This window comes from Catharus ustulatus, chromosome 5 (assembly GCF_009819885.2).
Source record: "Catharus ustulatus isolate bCatUst1 chromosome 5, bCatUst1.pri.v2, whole genome shotgun sequence".
NCBI classification, from domain to species: Eukaryota; Metazoa; Chordata; class Aves; order Passeriformes; family Turdidae; genus Catharus; species Catharus ustulatus.
In genome coordinates, this window is record NC_046225.1 from 24686752 (window position 1) to 24710884 (window position 24133).

The following is a 24133-nucleotide window of genomic DNA, read 5'->3' on the forward strand; positions in this document are numbered from 1 at the left end:
GTTTGCCATATCTCCAGCCTTAAAAGGAACACAAGATTCAACTTCTTTCTTCCTCCCCCCACTGCTTTTCCTGAATGGCCATGGCACAGCACAGCTGGGACAAATCCCTGCCATCACCAGAGGAACAGCAAGTTTATTCCTTGCAGTTTTACTCTGGTTGAAAACTCTGGGCCTGTCTACCGGGTAACTAAAGGGACACCCTCAGAAGGCTGATTTCATACAGAAGCAGTTGGCAATGGCCTCTCAAGAGGGTCACTTAGAGGGGAGACCTGCTGAGAGCACGGGGACAGAGCTGGGAGGCCTCTGACTCTATCAAGAATTCGAAGTGCTACAAATGCCCACAAGGGTCCTGAAATGGGTCCCTGCAGGGCAAGAGTCACACCTCCCACCAGTGCTTCCCACAGTACAGAGGCACAGCAGAGCAGGAGGCAGCATGACAGGAGGATGCTGTCCAAAATTACCCCTTAAGATGAAGGTTGCAAGACAATAGAACTCCTCAATCCCAATGAAATCCTGCATTATTAACACTGCTTGAAACTCAAGTTGCTCTTTCCATGGTGGGACAAGCCATAGTGATGATGCCAGCATGTAACAGGCACGCCTCATTTGTGCCTTGCCACTCTACCCTTCCCCTTAGCACAAATATTTATGGAAAAAATGGGTTTTTAACAATCCCCCCCCCCCCCCCCCCCCCAAAATAAAGCTATCTTTCAGACAGACACACTGACAGCAAGGACAGCTTGTCAAATATATGGAATTAAGAAAAAAAAAATTAAGAGGCCAATTAAATTAATTTTCATTGAGTTCACTATTGAAATCCTGGCACAAAGGAGATGTTAGGACATAGTTCCATGCACAAGTCCATGATTTTTCTGGACTTCTGGAATCAGATGGGTTATTAAATGGACAACTCAATTTATTGTTAAGGCTGGCAGAAGTAGAAGAAAGGGAGCAAACGGGAACCAGTGCAGCATTTTCTACTTTCCTTGTTTCCAGAGCACCACCTTAAGGAACTTGCATTAGCAGGCAGTATCTTCTTAATGTCTGACCTATCCCTCCAGTCATATAGCTCAGAATCTGGTGCCATGAATTTTTGCTAAATTATGCTATCCTTGCTCTCCTCTTAATTTTACGGTTTTCAACACAGATTTGCTTTCCTGTGGGAAAGAGATAAGAACCTGAGGATTTTAATTTAAGCTTCGGCCTTGTCTTATATTTTGCAAGATGGAGAGAGAAAGCAGTGCTGGTAGGTGTTTTAAAGCCAACAAGCATTAGGTCCATTTTTATGACCAAATAATAAAAGCAATATGAATTCTCAATAATATCTATGAGTTGAGTCATAAAGGAGATAGCTCAGGCTGCTATTCATCTTCCCCATGCGTATAAATTCCACAAAAAACAGATGCCAACAAATTTCAGACGATTTACAAATCGGGCCTCAGTCTTTAGCTATGAGACTCGTGGGCCAGCCCACTGTTCAGCTATTACTTTATCAACAATAAACTGTGTATTATGAATAAAGATAAGCAATAGATGTATTTAGGTCACACACACACAGCTGCTAATCAGCATTAATTTCTCAAAATTTAGTAATTAACATTTTGTATTGTACTGGATGTAATTGTCATGCACGCCCCTGGTATCAGGGCTCCTTGCTTTCAGAAATCACCCATTTATACTTGGAGTATGCCAATCCCTGTACCCCTTTGCTCTCCAGCATCCTGCAGATTTTATTTTCTAATTCTCGGCACCTTATCCCCTAAGCCCATGGCAGTGGCTTTCAATGGGCAAAGGAAGCATGAGAAGTCAGGAGAAAAGCAAATCGCTTGTCAGCGGGCTTAAAATTAGCATATAAACAGGCCACATCTCCATTAAGAGCATTTGGGGGTCTGCAGAGCCAGAAATTGGGAGAAAAAAAGTAACAATAAAAGATAGCAATAATGCAAAGCTTCCCAGCCTGCCTGCCCCACACTGCTTTGGGAAGACCCAGGGATCTCTGGCAGCTAAATGCTGCTGGTCACCCCAGCGTGACAACAGACGGGGGTTCGCTGGGCACAGGCTGAGCCTCCCTGTTCCCTCTGTTCCCACTGAGATGGCCCCAGTGATCGACAGTAGGACACACACGGTGATACATGCACGATGAAACCAGGAGGAGAAAGGCCTGATTACGCATTTTCCAAAAGCCCTATGGACTTGCCGTGGTTCTGCCATGGCACCTGCCCTACAAGGAAACCCAGACGGGTTACCTGGGCCTTCCTCACAGAGAGGGTTCAGGGCAGGAGATCAAGACCTCATATGCAGACACCTGGATGCCTCTCTTGCCACCCTCTCAACCCTCTCACCCCCAGCTGCAGTGAGAGATTGGCCCCAGGTGTCCCATGGACACTGCCCTGCACCCTTTGCCCTGAGGACATCTGGACTGGGGATGTTGCCAAAACCTCTTCCACCATCTACTGCTCACAGTGGGCACTGCTGCTTTCCAGGGCTGTGAACCATGGCCAAATCCTACCTCACACTGAGGTACAAATCTGTGCTGTTGAGACTGCGTCTACTGCTTCCCAGTCTACCCACTGGCTTCCTCCTCCCACAAACATGGCATCCCTATTACATTTGTCCCCACAAATCCTCCAAATACAATGCATACAGCTGCAGAAACACTTGAGAGACTAACAAGAGGCCTGATCCTGGTCAATATGACCTCCATGCAGGCAGAACCACTTCCCATGGCTTGCTGAGCACCTGCTGACCAAGCCCACAGCCAGCTCTCCCTGGCACACTGGTGACATTTATATCTAACACAGGCATGGTGCACAGAGTGCCTTTTTTCCTCAGCACAGCCTGAAAATCTCCAAAACCGATCAGTCCACACGCCTTCAATGAGACAATTACATAATTACACACTGTCTTATGTGAGGTTCTTCAGTATTTCAGTACAGAAATTGTATTTCATCCACCCCCCAAAACATTGTATTTTGGTGCAAGTAGATACCCAAGCAGCTTCTAAAACCACAATAAAGTGAATGAGGATAAAATTTCCATTTCCATTCTCATTTCCAAGACAATCTGGAGAAGCTGAACATTTGTTGAAACTGTCCCTAGCACAGCTCTGATGCAGCATAAATGATGTATTTATTACCACACCATGCCAGTGAAGTTCCATTCCCTGTGCCTAAGGTTCTTCACATGACCTGGAAATTAAAGGAAATGGGACATACAGCACAGCTCAAGATATGCAATTTGGAAAAAGTAAATTGCTAAAAATGAGGACCTGTTGTTTACAACCTGAAGACTTCCTGTTTCATTTTAGGACACCTTATCACACATGCGTTACCTGTTACAAACTAAAGGCTAATGGCAAAGGGATAGCCTATTCCTGCTGGCCTGGGGACACATAGCTGTGCCCCACAGCACTCAGCTCCAAGCAACACTCCTGAGTGACTCAGCCTTTGTGGTCTCCTTCTCAGAGACCACATGGCCACCAGGGCTCCAGTCCCAGAGCATAGTCTTGCAGCACAGACCACGCCAGCATCCTTTGGGAACTGGCCTCTGTGCGGCTCTCCCTCAGGCACTTTTTCTCATCAGCTTGGCCTTCCCAGTTGGCATCTTTTATTTCTCCCAAGCATGTGCTCTCAGGCAGAACTGAGGCAGTGCAGGCAGGGGACAGTCCCCTGAAGGACACCAACAGGACTGGGAAAGCTTATGTGTACTGGAAACAGCAGGAGCCAAATTATTTGGTCAGTCAGGGCTCAGATGAAGCTGCTATTCAGTTTTATGACTGACCTGAAATAAAACCCCAAAATCCCCAGTACAATGTTGGTGAGCAAAGGTAAGAGTTTGCAGGGAAGAGGGCCCTGACCCAGCAGTCAGCATTATCCCAGCAGGAGCTTTGCCAGGCACTGGGCACCTGTTTAAAGCTATTGCTGTGTTAAAGTAACTCAGGAACAGGTCAGTACAAGAGAAAACACTTCTCTGGCAAACAGCAATTACAGTCTGCAAGTGGTAAAGCTTGAACTTACTCAGGCATTTTGGCCAGGGCAAGGAACAATGAGAAATCCCCTGGCTGTGGCACTGGCACAGCTGCTGCCACATGGTTGGGTGACCCCTGGGAGTGCCCTGCACTGGCAATGCCACACCTGCACTCACAGAGCCACTCACCATTTCAGACATGTGCCTGCCCTCCCATCCAAGGAGCACACTGTGAGACAGTTCAGATCAAACTCTGGGAGCTCATGATGAAATGCTGTGGCACAAATTCAGTCTGAATCCAGTAAGTTATCCCTCATTTTTGAAATGCTTCTGAAGAAAAGCAAGAGCCCAGAAAAAACCAAACCAGCCAGCTAATGCTTCAGTGAAGGCCCACACCTGTAAAGTATCTTATATGCAACAAGTGTGCAAAAACTAAAAAGCCTGAGACAGCCACGGCAAAAATGCCTGTAGGTCAGCGCTGGGCGAGGCGGGCAGCTGGGAGCTCCTGCTGGAGCTGGGGCCACCATTTGTTCCAGCTGCTGCACAGAGAAAGATATTAAATTAATGACCCTTCAAAGGACATGCATCTACAAAGGAGGTTGCAGGCAGGCAGGGAGCTTTGCAGAGGACCATGAGGCAAGCAAGCCTCTGCACACAAAACCCGAGCGTCCCTCGTCAACATCCAGAAAGGTGCTGCCTTGGTTTTTGTTTTTCCTCTTTTCTTTAAACACAAAGTCACTTCTAAAGAACCAAAAAAAAGGCCCCAGCCTGTCCACTCTTACTCTCCTGCCAGCAAGTTATGCATTGGTTACAGATACTAGCAGATGGTCTTCTCAATTAAGACTAAAATAAGACAACTAAAAAAAAAACCAACAAACCAACTTAAGGATGAATAAATGCATGCATTCCCTTTCATTCCTGAAAGAGGGGGTCATTTGAAGGAACAGTTTCAACTTTTTGACAGCAAGTGTTAAGTTTAGGGGCAAAACACAACAGATAGCTCCTCAAAAAAAACCCCGCCAGCAAAACATCTCCAACCTTTCCACTACTGCTATAGCAGTACCTCGAAATAAAAGGTTTAAATGGTCCTGTTATTGTGGGAGAATTTGAGGCTACCTTGATCTGAAGAGACAAAAAAATTCATCCCTTTTTTAGCCTATTCTCATTTCTGGAGCCCTGAAATCATCCTTAGGCTGAACATTTTAGCAAACCCAGAAGACAGCAGTTTCAGTTGTCCTCTCAAAATACCAACAGCATTTTAATGGCTAAACTAACCTGTATTTATGCCTTTGCTAACCAGCTGTTGCAATAAAAATGCAAGATCAAGAAGAATGTTATTTTGGAGCAATGTCAAAACCAGGCCCGTGTCTGAGTTCACCATAGACAGGCTTCAGAAAAGGAGTACCAGTGGTGGAAAAGGAGGAGGCAACAGTAAAGTGTTTTGGTCAAAACTAGTTACCAGTAGAGGAAACAAGCTCATCAACACCAGTTGTAATAGCCACCACAATTTGCCATCTCCCTGGGAGTTATTGTACAATCCCTCTTCACAGACAACTATGCAAAAATGCAGCAAGGTCAATATATAGAGAGCTCAGGTTACTCCCTGGTTCCCAAACCATTTTTTAGAGGAAAGAGTTTTATGTCCTAAGGCAGCTTCTTTCTAGGCTCTTGACAGCAGAGATAATTTTATGCCTAATTTTCAAAACCTTCTCCAATCCTTGGACAGTGCACTTGGGAAAATGCCAGAGTGGGTACGGTAGGGGTGTCTTGCAGCATTATTTTAGCCTCACCTGAAGCTAAAAGGAACAGGGATAGGAAAGCATGTCCACAGGAACACATTGCTCACAGGAAACAGGGGCTTAGGAATACTGTGATTTAAGAAAGACAAATAAAAAAGGTGCAGTCTTTTAACCCTGCTTCACAACTGGGCAGCAGGAGGCCATTTATCTCACTGACCTTTCATGCTTACCAACAGCAGGGGGGACACCCCAGGGACTCGCCATTTTAAGGAGATGAAGTGAAATGCTGCATCGATGCTGATGTGAAACTTCACAGCTTCACAACTGCTAACGCCTACTCAGAACAAGACTAAAATCAAACCCGCACATTTCAGGGGGCAAACTGATGGCTTCACAAGGTCAAAAAAAATTCCTCCTGGTCCCACTTTTCCTCATGTACTGCATTCAACTCTTCACCACAGAAATAATTTGCACTTAGTGCTGGGAGTCAGGAAAGGGCAGAAGAAAGTTACTCTAAGTCAGTTACTGAAAGTTTCTCCATCTCCAAAGGATATCGTGAAACCAGAGTCAGAGCGTGCCAGGAGCCCTCAGAAGTCAGAGAGAAGAAGCTGCCACTAGATCAGCAGCAGGTAAGGGAGGCACCCAGGATGCTTGCTACAGCTTCCCATGGTTATTTGGGAGCATGAAAAGTTTGTGACCTTTTTCCAGTTGCTCACACCACTTTCCTTTTTGGGAAACTCAGCAGCAAGTGGCTGTGCCTGCAGTGCACAGGACAGGCAGCTTCAGTGCTAACAGGACCATGCCACAGTCCACAGGCACAAAGATCAGCACCCGAAGCAAAGGGGGTGTCACAGGTAAAAGTGCAGGCAGAATACAGGGTTAGGAAAGAGGAATTGGAGAAAACTGCTCTGCCTGAAGCATGAAGGGTTGGTGTGCAATAAAAAATTCAGTGCAACAGCCAGGGCTGCATTGTAAAGGAAAGAGCAAATGTGATTTGACACAGCCTAGAATAAATAAATATCTAGATGGGTTACAATCAGTCACTAAATTCAGGTAAATTGCAACGTTACTGAGAAACCACCACTATTGGCTAGTCTACATTCTTGTCTTTTTCCAACTTTTTCACCCCTCCCTTCCCTTCAATCTTGGAAATTAATATAGCACAATTGTGATTTTTTTTTTTGCTGAAAAGTTGTAATAAGCATTTGAGTTCCCTCAAGACAGCTTTAAAAACACGGGTGTTGAATATCTGACAGAAGCATGCTTTATTTCAAGTGTTCATTAAGCACTGCCATTAAGTAAGTTATTAAAAAAGCACACCCAGTATTAAAATAGCTTGATTAGAAATCCCCTGCTATCTCCATTTTCTTCTCTCCCATGACTTCTTAATTTGTTTGTTCTTGCCTGCTCGGGAAGGCTGTCAGGAGACCTGGAGTGCTGGTGAACCATGAGGGGAGACAGGCAGGTCCTGTAAGGCACTGATCGGGGGAGGAGAAGCCCACTTCAATTTCTGCACTGTGAGTTCACATCTAGAGATTACACCTAGATTTACATAGCCCATTGGTTCTGGAAATATCACTGATAGGGCATTTAATTAGCAGAAAAGCCACATGCTCACAGAAAAGACTTTCCCTTACAGTATTTTGCAATATCTTATTTCACTCTCTAAACTCAGCAATGGGTTCTCTTAGATATCAGCTGCTAGCAAACACTCCACAATTTGGCAGCCAATGCTTGTTTTAAGCTCTGATTTCTGAAAGAAGTTACTTTAACTCTGGCCATCCTGAACAGTTCATCTTTTTCCTGATGTGAAGACGAGCCTCACATCCAACAAGCAGGAACCTGCATCATCAAATCACACACTCAACCCCAGGAGTCTCTTAGCACCCCCAAAAACCTGATAAATGGGACTGCTGCCACTACAAATGCTCTGGATGGTGACATAGCCCATGGACCTTTATCCTGCACAGCATCCCTTCTTTTGCCTAGTGCATCCTTGTCACATACAAGCAATCCCTTCAGCTGGAAAGGTGTTTTCCCCCATTGTTTCCTGACCTGCCCGGGACACTTTCTGTTCATTATTGGCTAAAGAAAACAGAGGCCCAGCAATGTTTTAACAAGACCAAGCTTGAGCCCCTGAGATACAGAGTTCTGGCTTATTGCTCGCTTGGACAATAAAGACAATTGTCCTAAGCCACTAGAGGAAGCCCACTGGACATCAGAGGAGCCAGTGCCCAGAGCCCAGCAGCTTGCAAGGGGGCAACAGTGGAATGTGACCAGAGAGCCCCAGTGGTTCTGAGTGAAGAGAAGGGGGCTGGAGTCCCTCTTGCTGTCACATCTTGTGCCATCTTCAGCTCTTCCCTGGGGACAAAGCTGCTCTGGTTTCTGTCGCCAGAGCTGTCTGCTGAGTTAAGACAAAGGCCCAAGCTTGTTTTGCTTGCCTCGAGGTTATCAGCATCCCTGCTCACAACAACTTTGGCATTTTCCTGGTGTACTCAGAGCCACAAGCTCATGTGCTTCTCTTACAGGCAGAGGGATGCGCTTCAGTCCAATATTCAAACCCTGGAAATGTCTCAGGCAAATAAAACTCCATCTATCACATAAGCACACAAGTGTTGTGTGAAGGCAGGTCGTCTGACACCAACTTCTGAAGCCCAGCATTTCTGTTCTGGCAGACAACGTGCGTCACAGGATGGAATGACTTTTCCTCATTGGCCTCATCAAGTCCCACAGGATACAGACCCAGGCACCTGGAGGGAACCAAGAAAAAAATCCATCCTGCACCCTGGTGACAGGAAGATGCCTTTTGGCACTGCACACACAGTGGATCAAAAGTCCTTGAAATAGGACCTCTCTTGAATGTATTTATATTAAGTCTATGTTACAGCCTATCCAACACTGTATGGCATAACAAAGACTATCAGAGACCCAGAAAACTGAGAAATGGGTCAACTTCTCTCTGAGCTGCAGTTTTCAAGCTGCACTGAATGTTCTCGATTAAGAAAATGCAAGACTATGACATGTATTGGGAAAACATCTTAGCTCTGTCGTACAGAAGGTAAGGACAACGGCTTAACACCTGTCTGAGCACCTGGCACACCCTTACAAGTTCAAAACCTCTGTACCATGGCTAAGTCTGCAACTCAGAGGTTGACTGAGCAGCATCTTCTTAAAGCAAAAGAAGAAGCAAAGCAGAGATCATGCTGGGCTAGTCAAGCTACCCAACATGACTGATGTTTTTGGAAGTGCTGTTGCCTCATCTGCCCTCTAGAAAACAGGGGACAAAAAGGAAAAATATAGGAACAGACGTGATGATGGAGGAGTGACGAATTTGATGACATCAATGACTCCTCTCAGCTGGCCTTTGCTCCTGGCAAGCCCTGTTCCCCACCACACTGATGCTGCTTGAAGACTCCTGCAGGGAAACCAGTGCCAAAACACCTCCTGGCTTCAAAGGGGCAGGAAGGGCTGCCCTGATTTGCCATGGAGTGGTGAGGAGACCCTGCTGCTGGGATTTTAGCTCCTTCAGGGGGGTTTCCTGGCAGCAGTGAACAGACTTGAGTGCAACACGAAGTGCAGTGCTGATAGCTGGGGCTGCATGCACGGAATTAGGGGAGGCGGGGGCAGGCAGGGCCGGGTGGGATGGATGCAGGGGCTGCTCAGCATATGCCCTCAGAGGGGGCATTTGCTCCAAATTCGAGGCTCTCAGGCATCATTGACCCTGCGTATGCGCTGTAAAAAGTTTTCAAGTAACTTCCTTGAGCCTGGCTAAACCGTATTAACAGATTTATCCAATAACATGCAAATTCAGGTTTTAATGAAAAGTCTTAAGTCCCAGCTCTAAGTGATTTGGACTTTTCTGCTAATGGCATCGGCTAATGACCAAAGATTTAATGCATCAAGTCTTAGCATACATCAGTGCAAACAATATAACCATTTAGTGGAGGCAAAAAGTCATCTCATTAGACATCCATCATTGGATGTGGGCAAGATGGTCCAAAGGCTTAAAATAAAATATTCATTTTCAAACTAAAAAAAAAAAAAAAAAAATAAAAAAAATCCTTAAAAATGTACAAATGATTAGGCCAAAAGTAGCAGTCTGCTAAAGCTTCACTGGAATTGAAAATGCAAACTGCAACGTTTATATGGAGGTAAAAAGCATTTTCAAGTACCTAATTTCAGCAGCACTGTTCCAAAAGACAAAACCAATTTTAACAGGAATTAAAGCAATAAGGCCCTCCAGAAACAGGATGTCTCTTAGACAGGTTATTTCAACCATCAGTAGAAGGTCACAACAGGAATTATTTCTCTACAACATTGTGCAAGATGATTTCAGTACAAACAGAAGAACTGAAAAGCTACTAACTTAATTTTATAGATCATTCCCAGGAGAGTTTGTCACATCAATGAGACACAAAAACATGCCCTAAAATTACATTTTAATGTAGCTAAAAATACAGAAATCACAGCACACAGCTAAGGACGAGCAACAAATGACCTGAACAAGGCATGGGCTCAAAGAAGCAGAGCTGGAAACACTTTTTTTGGCCCAAACCATTGATGCCAAGTGTTTCATTTGGACTCTTGAAAAAAAGAAGAGCAATAAACCCTACCATATAACACAGCTGGATGCTGAACTACTGACACAAAATCTAAATGCTCATTATTTTTAGTCTTGTTTGCCAAATGGCATCTTAGAAAACATAAAAAAACAGATTGACACCTCCCATTGTCACCATGGGCTGACAGTGGGAGATGACTCAGTGGGAGGACTGCAACTACAATGGACCTGTGCAAGCTGCCTGTTTGCAGGAGAAGTGGAAAAAGGATATCCAGATAAGGTAGAGCACCCGACTTTTGTGCCTGCATGCTGTCTCTCCCAGGGCAGTTTAGGAAGTTTTTTTTTTCCCGCTCCCCAAAAAGCAGATACGGATGGCAACCTCACAGCAAGCCCTGCCTCCAGACACAGAGGGAAACCAACAAAGGAGCCCTGGAGGGATGCTCCTACAACAGCTTTGGAGTGAGATCATCCTCTAAGAGCTGCCTATCCTTACTGAAACACACACTTGCAACCGGGAGTCCTCCAGACCCGAAGTGAAGCTATGTCAGGAGAGGTTTAGGTTGGATAACAGGAAAAGGTTTTTCACCCAGAGGGTGGTTGGGCACAGGAACAGGCTCCCCAGAAGTGGTCACAGCACCAGCCTGACAAGAGTTCAAGAAGCGTTTGGACACAACTTGGGCATGTGGTGTGTCTCTTGAGGTGTCCTGTGCACGACCAGGACTTGGGTTTTGATGATCCTTGTGGTTGCCTTCCAATTGAGGATACTCTATGAGTCTAAGAAAATGCATCTTTCCCTGTATTGGTGGCATTGGCTCTCCTCCAACTATTCACTAGCCTTGTTCACCACCCATCCCTGCCTTTGCTCCATCACTCTGTACTCACCACTGGGAAGCTTCCTGGGCCTCCTGGCCCTGCTTGGCTCATTTAACTGCAGAGCACCCTCAGGCTCCCCAAAACCAGGCATTTCCTTCAGCTTTCAGGCCTTAAACACACAGGTACATGGCTGTCCTGGGCACTGACTTGAAGATGCTCCGGTGGCTGGGGTAGCAGCCCATGAGATGGGTGAAGGCAGGAAGAAACATGGGGCTCACCTACTCCCTCTTTCCACCCCAGTCAATCTGGTCTGTTTCCACTAAGCTCCTTCACCCACTTGGCCACAGGGCTTAAAAAAAGGTTGTTGGTATGCACAAGACACGTGATGCCTTTTAAGTCCTGCACAGGATATTTCTGCCTGCTGATAGACTTGATTTTCTCTTTTTGTTTTTTTTGGTTTTTTTTAAATCAAGAGCTGCCCTTTAAAATTTAAAAATCACTCTTAAAAACAAAAAACCACACCCGGCCCACAACCTAAGTTTTGTGCAGCAGGCACCTATGTCCTCATAAAAGCCCTGGGCTGTGCTTTATAACATGAGTAGAAGTCTAAACATCGTAAAAAACAGCCTAAATGCCAGATTGCCCAAGCCTCCAGTAAATTACCCTTCCAGATGGGCTTAGAGCTGCACATAGAGCCCCACTACTAGCAACGGGTCACCCTGCAATTATATTTCAGTCCTACTGAACTCAAACAACATTATATGAGAGTTATGCTCAACTGCATTGAAGAGGCACTTCCAAAGTTTACCATCACCCAGTTATTACCAACAGTTTGATTTTTCATTCAATTAGTCTTCCCCTGTGCAATTAACTCCCCCCTCAAAGCATGGCAAGGCTGAGATGGACTATTTCTATAAGTTATTTCTTATCATAACTACATCCCTCCTTACTACTTTCCATTGCAATAAAGGCTGTGCTTGGGAGAAACACAGTGTGTTAGAGTCTGCAAAACACCACTAGACAATTTATCAGGAAAAAAAACAGCTCATGCCAGGAGAGTGTGGGGAAGCACTCAGCCCCTCACTGCCCTCCACTGCTGACAGGGTAAATAATCAAGAGTGCCAGAGATGTCCCAATGCAGCTTTAATCCTTTTCTTTGTTGGTGTGGACACACATAGGTTCTACATGAGACCTACCCATCCCACATCGGCTGCTGTGGGGCAGCAAACCCTGAAACTGCTGCAGTGTCCAGCCTGGCCTGGCACTGGGGCTGGGCAAACTCTGCCAGTGACATTCCCACCCAGTAGCCTCTCCAGCTGCCACCCCCAGCCAGCAACGTGGGCAAGGCTGGCAACCACATACTGGAGATAATTTTTTATTCTGTTTTTGTTTTCCCCTGCTCCTACCAGAACTGGCAGACTCCTTCCCCATTGCCAAATTTCAGAGGCAAGCACCTTAAAGAACCTCACCTCTCCCCTGCAGAGGGAGCAGACTTCTCAGCTGGATGATCTGAGGATCATCTGGCAGTCGGGAGAGAGACACAGGCACTCCTGCTGCAGGCCCCATAGATGCTGCACACAGACATTTAGAGTTTGCTCAAGAGGCTACATGTCCACAGCCAACCACACAGTTTGCCACGTTTATTTACAGATAAGGCAAATTTTTACTGCCCCTTTTTTCAAGAAACAGGCTGGGAGACAGATTAAGGGACATTCATTTCAGTCTTTTAATCAAGGAATCAAGTGTTCTGTTCTAAAAAAATTAATTCATTTTCCTCTTTATGGCAGAAAGTATCCTTTCTGATGGAGCGAAATCATGGTCTGTGGTCCCTCTTACTTCTATCCTACACTTAGAACAAGGATACCTTAACCTCTGAAACTGAAAATTACTCCAAATTTCAGGCAGTTAACAGAATTCCACCAGTGAACAGAATTCACATCACGAAACAGGCGGAGTTCCCCATGCCTTTCTCAGAGTTTCAGTGATGCCTTGGGTTCTAGCTTTCATATTTTTCAGATTCTCTAATGCTTGGTACATGACTCTGAAGCTTTATATTGGGTGTTGGTAGGTTCTCTTCACAGGGTGGTTGAACAATCCCTTCCCAGCTAGAGAATCCAGGACACCCATTATCCAAAAAGTATAAACAACATCGAAAGGAAGGGGGCAAGCCAGGGGGCTGAGACTTCACAGCCTGGGGCTGTGGTTGGACAACTGACCCCAGTGTGTAGATGGGCCAGGGCTTGTAGAGGTGTAAAGACTCATGACCAAGTCTTTGATTTTGGATTGGATTCGACTCAGGTGCAGCCCCGGCCAGGCTCTTGCACTGCCCAAGGTGTACCCTTTCAATAAATACCTACTTTATTCCTTTTGCTCTGCCTAATCTCTGTTCCAGGTCAGCCTTTCCAGGCGTCATCAGCACCCATGTCTGAAGACAAAGATGGCAAATACCCTATGCCAACCAACCAGGCTAAGGACAGACAGCCTCCAGCCAGCCAGAGGCAGGACCATGAGCTATGGGGTGAATCCTTGTCACCCCTACTCAAGGCATGCACTCCTCTCATGCCATTGAACTAGCACAGATGCAAAAATATGGCACCTCATGTGAGGAAGCAGAGACAGACAGGATTTGCTCATCTCAAACACCTCTTCCTTCCAGTTGCCCTCCCAACCTCTCTGTCCATGCACAAGCTGCTTGTGGGGGAACAACCAGCTCAAAGTTGAGTAATTGAATGCCAGTCTACCAAATCAGAAAACAGTATCCTCTCACTGGAAGATACTGTAGACGATTTCTCATCTGCCCGGGATTTTGGCACTCACTGTTTTTATCAATTGCACAGAACTAGGAGCTGAGAACCAGAGGAGAGCAGCCCCTCGGTGTAGCACAGAGACAGAGCACAGCTTTTACCAGCATTAACTCTCTCGCACTAAGTCAGAAGAAGGAAATGCTGCCTCCCCCACAACATTATTTTTTCAAAAAACAGCCACCTTTCCTCTTCAGAAGGCCCAGGCCAGGTGTTACATGCTCTCAACATCAAGCTAAGGCCAGGCTGGCTAATCTGTAGGTTCACTCGTTAACGAGATAAAGGATTTCAGTTCGGTGCCGCAGCCAGGCTGTGGGAGCTGTGGGCTGGAGGAGCGCTGCCGGCAGCTGAGTGTCACTCCTGGAGGAATGCCTGACCTTTCCCGGGGCTTTGATCATGCTGGCTCGCAGCGTGAGATAACCAGCCCTTTGCAGAATCCGGAGGTAATAAAAAAAGCAGCTTTGAGGCCTTGTGTTTTTGCAGGGAAATACTTACCTGTGTTCCCAGCACACTGCCCAGTCCCCACCAACCTCCGCCCCAGATTTCAGCCACTTTACAGCCAAACCCGTTGCTGTCAACTAAGGGAATCATGTAAAGCCTTCAGACAAGTTTTTAGTTTTCGTTTTATTTCTCTTAATTGAAGAGGATACTTGTGCACTGTTCTTAGGAAGGATACAGAGACTCAAAAAGGAGCAAAGCAACAGAAGTAAGGTCCCCAATTAGTGTGTGATTAAGCTGTAAGTAGGATAATAGGAGGAGAAATTTTGTATCTTATACAAACAAGATAGCAAAAGAGATAGATAAAAGCATGGAAGGGGAATAAAGCTTTATCCCCAATTCCCCTCTCAAAACTCAAGCCATACAGAAAGGAGTGGATTTGCTGAGGGTTTTTTGTTTGCTTGTGATTCTTTGAAAGGTGGGTGTCTTTCTCAGGATAGTTCATGATGGGCAATTTAAACAAGCCAATGTCGTATCAGGTTAGTAAAGCATTAAATACTTGGAACCCTGGGCTGAATGTGCTGAATCTGTAAGTGATAATTAGATCAATCTTGAATACTTCCTTTAATGAGTCTACACATGCACCTCATCCACCCAGTCTGCTTTTGGTTACCAACCTAGAGAGGTTTGCATAATCTTCTCAGGCTGGGGCTGTTTTTCGTATTGTTCTGTTTGGGACACTGCAGCACAGTCTCTGAAGTTGGAGCTACAATTCCTTCTTGATGCTCTCTGCAGGCTGTGGATGAGGCACTGGACTTGCTCTGCAGCACTCTTCAGCTGCAAGCAGGCTAATGCTGAACGGAGCAGACCTGAATAAGTTACCCCTCTGGGGGGGAAAAAGTTGTACTCAGCTACGTTGTCTTCCTCACGGGGTTAACTATGTAGATTTCAGATGCAAATTTTACTTTAGGGCAGGCTTTATGGTATTAAGAGTCTCTTTTTCAGCCTTCTGAAATTTCATATGTATACATGCTAGAGCTCTCTCATCTCTCTTAATTGGGTTTCGTGGAATTTCAAGGCCTGGGGGCCAAGAGGGGAGGGCTGCTGATTAAAGCACACCATGCAGAAGTGGATGCAGAAGTGTTGCACAGTAACACAACAGGGAAACAATTCCTCTGAGCTACCTACCCCCACGTGCAAACCCCATCTGCTACTTGGGAAGAACCCCATCTTTTACCCTGGTCTTCCTGAGGGTACAAGGATGCCTCCAGCCCTCTGCAATGGGCACTGCAGGGAGGATGTTCAGCCCTACTTCAGATGAGCAAATCGATTTCAGAGGCAGCTACATTTGTTTTTTTCACTGGAAATAAACCTGTGTGCCTGTGTCCTCACTGCAGACCCGAATGGGCCTTCTTCCCACAGTCCTAACCATGACTTAGACACTTCGGGACCATTAAGGAGGAATGAAAGGGTATTTATCTCCCTTTATCCCTTTTCCTAACCCATCACGTACATGTATGTCCGAATTTGTTAGGCTGGGATGTCTGAACTGATGAGATGACACGTCCCTTTGAGTCCCCACAATAAGAGCACAGAAAACACCCATTCCTGCATTTGGCCAAACTCTATCTCTCCACATACCAGGATTCAGTCCAGGAGCCGCTTGCAGTAGCTAAATACAGATTTTCACACACCCATTATAAATGCAGTCTAGTTTCATTTTTAACCCACAGGAGGGTGTGGAGGGAGAAGACATCAAAGCATGGACACAGGCTACCCTGGCATTCTGGGCGTGCAATTTTATCTTCCCCTCATTTCCCTCCTCTCCAAACCAGCTGCTACAACTATCATGATGCTTGCCCTCTGGCCAGTAGGCTGGAAAACTGGCTTCCAAGGCAGTCATTAATCTCTCCCCATTGCCCAGCTGGCACAGGATTTTGCTTAGATCGGAGAAGAGTCAGCTCCAGGCCCTCTGGAACACCAGTGGCAACTCCCGCAGCCGTGCGTGCCAGGCACCCACTGGCCCTGCTGCTGACACCGGCACAGCCTGGCACCATTCACCCTGCTGCTGCACAAGGGTCACCACGCACAGAATGAGAAGGGTACAACTCAAGCACAGGCACTGCAGAGCACTGAAAGAGGAACTTTGAATTATATAACCCCCTCCCGTCAGCAGTGACGGTGAAAAGAAGTGCTGTGCATCTTTGGGGGAAGATGTCTTGGCTCAGAGCTAAGTTTAGAGGCTGACTTTTTGCATAGCAATAGCAGCATAAGGTAGCCCCTACACATGCCAGTTATGCAAGTGAAATGAAGATGCACATAAACCTTTAGCAGGAGAGCACAGCTCAGCAGTGCTATGCTTTTCATCCAGCCATTGGGGTTCAACCTGAGGTAACAGGGCTGGAAACACAGAGGTGCACGGTATGCTGAGCACCAGCAAGGGCTGCTCCAGCACAGCCAAGCTGAAAAAAGAATAAAACAGGTTCAGAAAGTACCATGCGCACCACAGCAAGTTTGTTAGGGAGATAAAGTAACAAGAAGTGTGCTCTATGTGACTATTGCCTGAATCACAGCCATTTTACTGTTCCCCACCATGCACTGTCCCAGCAACTTCTGAGGCAATGTTTGACCATCTACTTTGAGTCAAAAATTATCTCTCCAGAGAATACCTTTTTCCTGTGTTGATGGGATGATTCATATCAAACTCATCATATCCTCTCAGTAATACCACTCATTTGCCATTTTTAGAGGGGAAGAATGGGGCCCACCACACCTAATCCTGCATTTGATCTGTCAGTAGTACTGTAGGTTTCCCCAAGAAGAAGAAACATTCAGGCAACTTTTTGATCTTCCTTAAAGTACTGCTTATCTCAGCTTTTGTTTGTTTTCTGTTTTTCAGGTGTGGGGTAGTGTGATGTGAATGCCACCCACTGTAAGATATCTAGGCAAAGAAACAACCATCATAAACCACCACTGGATCAAAAATAGCAGCACCTTTCTCTCCCCTGCCTCCCCCAGGCACAGGCCACATGCAGGACAGTGCTGACAGCATGTGCAGCTACAAGCACACTTTGCAGATCACAAATTCAGAGGTGCTAAGCACGGGTCTCCTCTCATGTATCTTCCAGCCACTGTTAGGGAACCACCAAGTCCTTCTGGATGGCTACCAGAAAAGGTAGCCTTTCATAACAGCTGTGGAGCAGAGGGGTAGTCCCCCAAGGCTGCTGGTGGGTTCAATATGCTGCTTGGCCCAAGGAAAGCTGCCACCTGCAGTACAACCAGCCAAGTGAGCACTTAGAGCTACACACACAACAAGCCTAAACCTCGGTGAGCTGAGCCTTCTTCCACTGCCCAGGCCTTCCTCTTCTCACCCCCTCCTTGCCATCCAGAGGGAGTGCCAGTCCACAGTTAGACATAGGACAGGGTGCAATAGCTACGGTACCAAATCCTAACTTTGAATGGGGAGACCGGTCTGAAAGGGATTTACATGAGACTGCAGGTTAAACCAATATTCATCCACATTTACAGCTCAGTCCCTTTTAACTCCAGAGCAGGCTGGCCAACCTGAGCTTGGAGGAGAGGTTTCCAAGTGCTACTACACTCCTACCAGCTTTGGAAGAGGACAAAACAACCCAGCAACACGTAGAGGAAGGAGCTCACCCTGAGCAGGAGGCAGCAATCAGCAACTACACCACCTGTTTTGCAGCAGTCAGCCGGGTGAGCATGTGGCACACGCAGCCACTGATGTGCACCACATGAGCTCTCCATCCCCAGCACATCCTTCCTCACTGGGAAAGGACAGGAAACCCCAGGACACCCAGCCGTGGGGTCTGTTGCTGAAATACTGCAGCGCTTCTGCTGAAAAAGGCACTTAAAACACACGCTAAAAATAGAGCCTGCACTGATGCTATATTTAGCAGGAGGGTGCACTCTTTCAAAAAAAGGCTGTTGCCCCCTCCAGCAGCGGAGGGAAGGCAGCCAGGCATGCCCCTGGGATAGTCCTGCATTCCAGCCCTGCTGCAGTGGCACGTGCTGGCACCCCAGCATGAGTGTGCCTCAGGACAGCTGCCTTTCCTAAGGAAAGGTGAAGACAGGATGCAGGAAACCATTTGCAAGGTCACTGGGTAGAGGTCCCTGCTCCACAGAGGCCAAGTGGGATGTAAGACCCTTGGACCTCCCTGGGAACTGTGCTGCTCGCCAGTCCCAAAAATTGATGATTCCTTCCCCATGCCAGGGTTTTTCTAAATGCAATAATGAGCATCAGGTTTTTCATAAAGCACTTACAGATGTGTTGTTTCATCCAGGTGCCAGAAGAGCCAGCATGGCCACCGAAAACTTGTCAGCTAGTGAAAACATGAAACCTCCCACTCTGCCTGTCAAGCCAAGTATCTGTCAAAACCCTTGACTAAACTGTCTCTTAAGTAAAGGGGAAAAATGTTCATTTCTTAGCTGGACTGCTTAAGCTATAGGGGCGAATCCAGAGCTGATGCGACACAGGCACTGACGACATTGGCAAGACTAAAGGGACAGGTTTGCACTTTCTACATTTTGTGCTGGGTTTCCTCTCCCCCAGAGCAAAGCCAAGGGGATGTGCAGCACAAGAAAGGGTGCCACATGGTTCATACAGATGCTGCATGGGAAAAAGTGGCACCTTCTCCCCTTGACTTCCTGAGCCCTGGGGGGTGGCAAGATGTGGCAGGGGTGTCCCACCTCCAGGGCCCAGGAGGAGCCACTGAAAGCCAAGCTTCTAATTAAGACCACAGATTTGGTTAATTGAGTCCAATTCACCTGTGACATGAAGAGTCCCAATCCCATCAACAATAATGGAACTGCATCGGCTTACACCAGTAATGACTTCAAATCAGTGGCATAATAAAGCTAATTCAATACTTTTCCAGGTCCAGCTGATGAAGCTGCCAAGGGAGAGCAGGAGACAGCCTTCCTCCCTTGGCACCAACACCTGCTTGAGGACAACCTGAACAGCCCAAGGGCTGAAAAGACAGGAAATGTAAAAAATAAACTATGTTTCCAACAAGACTAAGACTTAGTTTTAACACTAAATTACTCCTGCAGGCGACCCTGTACAAGGGCTGATATCAAAGCAGCACTGCCCGCAACTACTTTCCAGGAGGAAGAATGCTGAAAGGCAGCCACAGGTTTCCAACCTGCTATGTGCTGCTGAGCCATCCCACCAAGCTGAGCCCACCAGCTCGGGGCACCGGGGACAGAACTTGTGTCACATGCTGGATAGCACCTGCCAGGGTGTGGGAAGGAGCTCCGGAGAGACAGCCACGTGCTGGCAGCCCTGGGGAGGAAAGCGGGGAAACATGGAAGTAGCCCGATGTAGGCAGACATGCAAATCAGCAGCTGCGGAGCCACACCGACAGCCTCCTAATTGCCTCAGCAGCCTCCTAATTGCCCCGGCACCCCCAGCTCTCTCGGGGCAGGGACTGGGAATAGCCAGGAGGAGCTGGAAGGAGCGAAACCCTCCCACGGGAGCAGGGGATGCACTGCCAGGTCAGTGCCGCCTTGGGACAGCCCGAGTGCCCCGAGGGATGGGAATGGCCCGGTTTGGCCCCCGGCTGCGCCACACAGGCCACTGCCTTGTGCACACAAATTTGTCTCTGCCTCGAGCCAAAAAAAACTAAGCCGACACTCTTTAGAAAAGACACGCATTATTTTAGAGCAGTCAAGTTATGACTGGTCTGATTTCCATAATACATGCTCTGCAAACATCTGCCTGTTATTTAAGGCTCCACTGGGACAGAACTTACCAGGGCAGACCTTTGAGCCAGTGTCTGTGGAGGACTCCTTGCTGCCAGAGATATCCCGGGGCAGAAGTGTGGTCATCAGGTCAGGCTGGTCACTCCTGGCTCCCACGGCCACATCTGACTTCATGTTGCTGAGCCCTTCCCCGCTCGCCCCCTGATGCTCCCGCTCCCATTGCAGGAGGGCTCTGTCCCCCTCTCTGCCAGAAGTGCCTGCTCATGCCAGTGAGCCAGAGTCACCCCTCAGAGGACCCAGCAAAGTGTCTCTCATCACGGGCATCTACAATTCATCTGGCACCTTCATGTTGTCTGCCATTTTTGCAGGTTTTGTTGAAACCCGAATGTCACAATTAAATGAAGCTAAATGCTGCCCTGAACAACAGGCTTTGCTGGCAAGAAAGTTATCCTGGCGTTATTAGGCTGCTCCCTCCCTACGAAGAGACCGCAAATTAGTGTTTACTTTAGAGGCCAAGTAGGCCAGCTTTGAGAAACCGTGCCTGCCCCACCATCCCACAGGTTTCCCAGGAGCTCCCTGGGGGTTCTTCAGCACACACCTCCACACCATGCTCTTGCTCTGCATTTAGCCCGGGCTCCATCCTAGCCTGACACAGCATTTAGCTGCTGGTTTTATTCCCTGTATGCTGTACTGGGAGAGTTGAAACAACCGAGTGTCTGTACTGCACTGAGTTGACACAGGCTAAGTCAATTAGCTGCTATTGCTGCGATGCTCAGCTAGGCCAGATCAAAAGACAAAGAAAGAAAAGCCTCACACTGAGAGGAACCAGGTCCAATCAACACATTTTTCTGCAATATTTCAATCAAAATACTTGAAATGGGAAAGGGAGATGGCCGATGCTTCCTAAAGCACCTAGGTACAATCTCACTTTTCTAGGGCAGGAGGGACAAAGGGGCCAGGCAGAGCATCACAGTTCTCATTCACCTCTGCTCCAACCTTTGTTTCCATTCCACAAATCCTTCAAATAAACACACAAAAAAGCAAAATATATTCTGTAAGTTCAAGCTAAGGCACTTTCCATTTCAGAGTGGGCTGCTTAAGCCCTGTAAGTCTCCTAGTTCATCCTGACTCAAACCAACACTCTTTGCAGCTTGTGCATAGCATTCTTCAGGAAGGACACAAGAGATCACAATGCACCACAGACCTCACAAATCCTCCTCCTCTGGGCAGGATTATTATTTTGCAGATCTCTGCTCTGTATCAGCCATCCCAAGGACTGCTGGTCTTCCCACTGGCTTTTGCAAAACTACACCAGACAGCAGGCATTATATCCAATACCAAACATTGTGAGTACCAAGCCCATTTTTGCCTCCAAAAAACATAAAATGTTTCTTTTGAGAGGATGACAATTACTGATGACAAGGCTTCACCTGCAGTGGACTGACGGAAATCAAAACCAGTTAAGGACAAAAGCAGGTCCGTAACACCAAGCTGTAGTAGCCTTCAGCTTCAGTTCAGCTCCTTGTGCAGCTGCTGCTGTTGAGAGGTACAGTGCCATGCTGCTCCTCACTTCAAAGAAGACAATCATAAGGAGAACTATTAAAGCAATTAAAAAATATTATCTTTAGGATGTAATCTACCCAGAGATGAATGGGAATAACTACCTAGCTGCACATTTTTATGTGGTTTTTTTTAAGGCAATAACTGGCTGAACATTCATTCTAAGTAGTTACCTATAGTAACTTCCATCGTATTGAAATGAGAGACTACAGATACTATCTCTTTTCACAGCGTGGGCCACATATGCCATACCATATTTCACAGTAACATCTATACTCACTAACCCTTTTCCAATTCAGTCCACAATCCCATAAACACCTCTGCAGCAGCTCATGCAACTGTTCACGTAGAAAAGAGTGCTTTCTGTTTTTCTCAAAGCAGCAAAGGCAGCAGTTCAACAGCCTGAAGTGAGAAGATCCAGCTCCAGTTTACCAGGCAGCTGTCTGAAATCGCCCCCTCAAATTCTCACTGAAGAGCAAGACCTAACATCAATAACCTTGTCTTAGCATTCTTTAATCTGCATACCTTGAACCCTTTATTCTTCCTCTTCTGCTCTGTTGCCCCACCTCTGAAATGGATACTATGCCACACTGTTGATGGGGAAACAGGCCCTGAGATAACAGCTACCGAGCTGAAGTGGCACATCAAGACTTCCCAAAATCCTTTGACTATCAGTTCATTCCAGGTATTTTTGAACGCAGTATACAACCTAGGTCTATCATTCACTTTTGGTTGGATAGATATGTTTTCTGTACCTATTATTTGCAGCATTGCCATCTCCTGTCTGCCTCTTATGTGCCCATGGCCAGGTACCAGCAGCAGCTGTCTTGATCAAGGGACGCCAAGAGACACTTTGAGCTCCTCCCGACAGCACATAAACGCATGCTCACCCCTATTATAAACACCCCAAAAGATGCAACAGAAACAGGTCAAAGCCAACAGACCTCTTTCCAAAAAAAGGCTTTTTTTTGTCTGATTAAATCCCTGAAATCCAGTCCCAAAGAGACACACAGAGGGCTTTAGGTCGCATATCACAACACTGAGGTGCGATGCTTCCCTCTTTATAGGCTAAGGCTTAAGCCACGTGCTTGATTCAATAAAGGCAGTTAACTGACATTAAAATTTTCATGAAACAGCTATGAAAAAAAAGTTAAAGAACTCCACTCAATTAAAAAAAATATCTATTTTAGAAATTCCTTTGTAATTTGAATTTATTGGGAGGCGAGATGGGGGGAGAAATAACCCCAGAAGAAAAGAGTTTTATTTTTTTAGAGATTATGTGTCATTCACCAAATACTTAAAAAGAAATCTCAGATCTTATTTGTAATAACAAGAGATTATCAGAATCCTTGATTTACTGTTGAAGTCTGCAGTGAAGTTTCATACCTTGAGTGAGGTGCAGCCTAATCCCTGCATGTGATTACATTTAGGAGTGAGAGGGTGGCATGCGGGGGGTAGGGAGAAGCAATTTTTATTGAAGACATTGCTTCAGGCAGCCCTGGAGCAGAGTGGATCCAGTTTGAAAAGAACTGGCAACCCTAAAACTTTTTGATAAGATAAAAATTCATTGATGTTGGCTCACACTAGGCCCACTTCAACTCTGCACTTGTCCTCTGTGTTTCCTTGGCATATCTGTTCCTTTCCTCTATCTGCTTTAGCATAACTTTATTTTTCTCTTTTATCTTTAGCTAACTGCACCCAGGGACTGGAGGGATTGATTTTTTGTTTTGACTTATTGTTTGAAGATCTGTAACTCAAAGCAGCTTCTTGCGCCTCTGATGTCTAAGCCTGAGCAGTATAAAAGGTAAAGCTCATCCTGTGTACCAAAGTGAGCAAGGATACCATTTTATAATCAGTCATCTGTGTTTTATTTTACCTTTTGGGGAGGAAAACTATTTTGAGACTTTATAAGCAATAATACTTAAAATAAATATTCTCATGGCAAATAGTGCACATGCCCGTTCCCTTTTTAAAGACAGCCAGCTACTGCTTACCACTCAGGGGAAGAAGAAAAAACTTCCTAATTAAAGGAGGCCATTATACATCAGAAGATTTCAAGCATCACGTCACACTACCAGCAACCTATTGCAGCCAAAATGTTACCATGCAAATGTAAAAATGCTCTTGCTCAGAGATGCGCTACCAGTGAAAATCCCCGCTGGGAGGGGAAGGCAGGAGATAGGGATGCGCTCCTCAGTGCTGCTCGTAAACAGCCATCGCTCACTGCCATGTTAATACCACCCCGTCCCGAGACATGGAGGGATGGAGACGGATTTTCACTTGCTTCCTCTGCCTTCTGAGGCCCAAACTCTGGAGATTTCTCCTTTTCCCAGGCAATTCTTCCCTCCCCCCACCCCCCAGACAAAAATGCCTCTGGGTTGTTTTAAACAAGCAGCTCCAGGATGTGGCACCCGGGTTTCTCACTGCACATGCACATTTCTGTATCGTGGAAAGCCGACAGTCATGGCACACACGCACTTTGTTTACGATCGCCAGTCTCTGCCATTCCCTGAAGTTGCCCAGCTTGCTGA

At 46.5% G+C, this 24133-nt stretch overlaps 1 protein-coding gene across 6 annotated transcripts in view; it reads right to left on the reverse strand.

The window, feature by feature from the left end:
- Nucleotides 1-24133, reverse strand: part of LEF1 (lymphoid enhancer binding factor 1) — a 69486-nt gene that overhangs the window by 28492 nt on the left and 16861 nt on the right. The gene's annotated exons all lie outside the window — the stretch shown is intronic.